Raw genomic sequence first — 2,354 nt, 5'->3', positions numbered from 1 at the left:
ATCTGAATGTCTTCTTTGGTGAAGTGTCTTTTCATATCCTATGCCCATTTTGCAACTGCGTTGTTTATCTTGCTGTGATGCTCGAGTATTCAATAAATTCTAGATGTAAATCCCTTATCAGACATGTCATTACCAAATATTTTTTCCCCAGGCTGTGCCTTCCCTTTCTACAATGCTGGAGAAATTTTTAGTTGTGCATAGGGATTTTATTCTTAGAAGGACCCGTTCATTTAGTTTATCTTTTCCTGGTTGTAGGTTTTTCAGAATGCTTGGAAGACAGTTAATGCTGTGGATTAGGGCTTCTAGAGTTCTTCCAAGATTTTCTTTAATGAAGTTCATAGTCCTTGGTTTTAGTCCTAGGTCCTTGATCCACTTTGACTTGGTTTTTGGGTATGAGTGAGGTGTGAATCTTGCTTGAGTTTTCTGCAGATAGTTTTCCAATTTCACCAACACCATTTGTTTAAAAGACTGTCATTTCCCCACTTAACTGATTTAATCTCCTTATCAAAAATCAGTTATCCATAGGTAGATTGACTGATTATGGGTTCCTAATTCTATTCCATTGATCTATATGTTTGTCATTGTACCAGTACCATACTGTCTTGGCCACCATGGCAGTGTAGTAGGAATGGAAATCAGGGAGTGAGATGCTTCCTACCTTGTTTCTCTTTTTAAGGAGTGCTTTGCAATATTTGGGGCCTCTTTCCATTCTGAATGAAATTGGAGATTGTCTTTTCCATCTCGTTGAAGAATGGAATTGGTATTTGTATTGGGATTGCATTGAATGTGTGAATTGCTTTTGGTAGTGTTGTCATTTTCACAGTATTGAGTCTTCCAATCCATGAGCAAGGGATATTCTTCAATTTCTCTAGGTCTCTTTCTGTTTCTTGTAGTAATGTTTTGTAATTTTCTTTGAATATATCCTTTGTGCTTCTGGTTAGATTTGCTCCCAAGTATTTAATCTTGTGATTAGCTATTGTGAAGGGTATTGTTTTTCTTAGCTCCAGCTCTGTATTCTCTTTGTTACTGTAGAGCAATCGAATAGATGTTGGTATGTTGATCGTGTATCCTGCTACCTTGCTGAATTTGTCAATTATGTCCAGTAGTTTTCTTACTGCATCTTTTGGGTTTTCTAAGTATACTATCATATCATCTGCATAGAGAGATAATTTTACCTCCTCTTTGTCAATTTGGATACCTCATATTTCCTTCTCTTGTCTTATTGCTATCACTAAGACTTTCAATATAATATTGAATAGGAGAGGTGATAGTGGGTATCCTTGAATAGTTCCTGTTATCAAAGGGAATGCCTTTAGTCTCTTTCCATTGAGAACAATGTTGGCTCTCGAGTTTGTGTATATATATTTTTGCTATGTTGAGGAAATTCCATTCTAATGCTATTTTTTTGAGTGTTTTAATCAGGAACAGGTGTTGGATTTTGTGAAAGGCCTTTTCTATATAAATTGATAGGATCATGTGGTTCTTGTTCTTTGTTTTGTTAATATATTACTCTGATCGTTTTTCTTTTGTTGAACCATCCTTGCATACTAGTTATGAATCCCACTTGGTCATGGTGAATTACTTTTTCTGATGTATCATTGGTTTGTATTGGCCAGTATTTTATTCAGGATTTTTCCATCTATGTTCATGAGAGATATTGGCTTATGGTTTTCTATTTTGGTGATGTCTTTACCTGGCTTTGGTATCAAAGATATGTTTGTTTCATAGAAAGATTCTGGGAGAATTCTATCTTTTTTTCTGATATATTTTATGTAGAATTGGTGGCAGTTCTTCTCTGAATGTTTCATAAAATTTACTTGTAAAACCATCTGGTCCAAATGGGTTTTTTGGCTGGAAGCTGTTTTATTTCCTTTTCAGTTTCTTCTCTTATAATGAGTCTGTTCAAGTGTTCCATTTTGGTTTATGTCAGCTTAGGTAGGTTGTGAATTTCTAAGTATTTGGCCATTTCCTCTAGATTTTCTTTTTTGTTTGAGTGTAGTTTCCCCTAATATTCCATTATTAGCCTTTTTCTTTTAATTGGCTTTGTTATGACATTGCCCATTTCATCTTTTGCTCAGATTATGTTCTTTTCCTTCTTTTGTTAGTTTTGCTGGAGGTCTGTTGATTTTATTGACCTTTTCAAAGAACCAACTCCCAGTTTTGTTTATGGTTTCAATTTTTTGTTTTCTGTTTCTTTTATTTCTGCCCTAATTTTTATCATTCCAGGGCTTTTTAGAGGGTGTCGCATTTTCTTGCTATTCTTTTTTAATTTGTTAGAGATATTGGCTGGTCAAAGGGAGATAGATGTGAAGGGAGGGGGTAGAAGTGGATGGGTATCCTGGTGGAGGGTGGAG

The sequence above is a fragment of the Elephantulus edwardii genome, unplaced genomic scaffold (genome assembly GCF_000299155.1).
Source record: "Elephantulus edwardii isolate Elephantulus edwardi_28Jun2011 unplaced genomic scaffold, EleEdw1.0 scaffold00234, whole genome shotgun sequence".
Taxonomy (NCBI): Eukaryota; Metazoa; Chordata; class Mammalia; order Macroscelidea; family Macroscelididae; genus Elephantulus; species Elephantulus edwardii.
Note: the sequence above shows the minus strand (reverse complement) of the source record.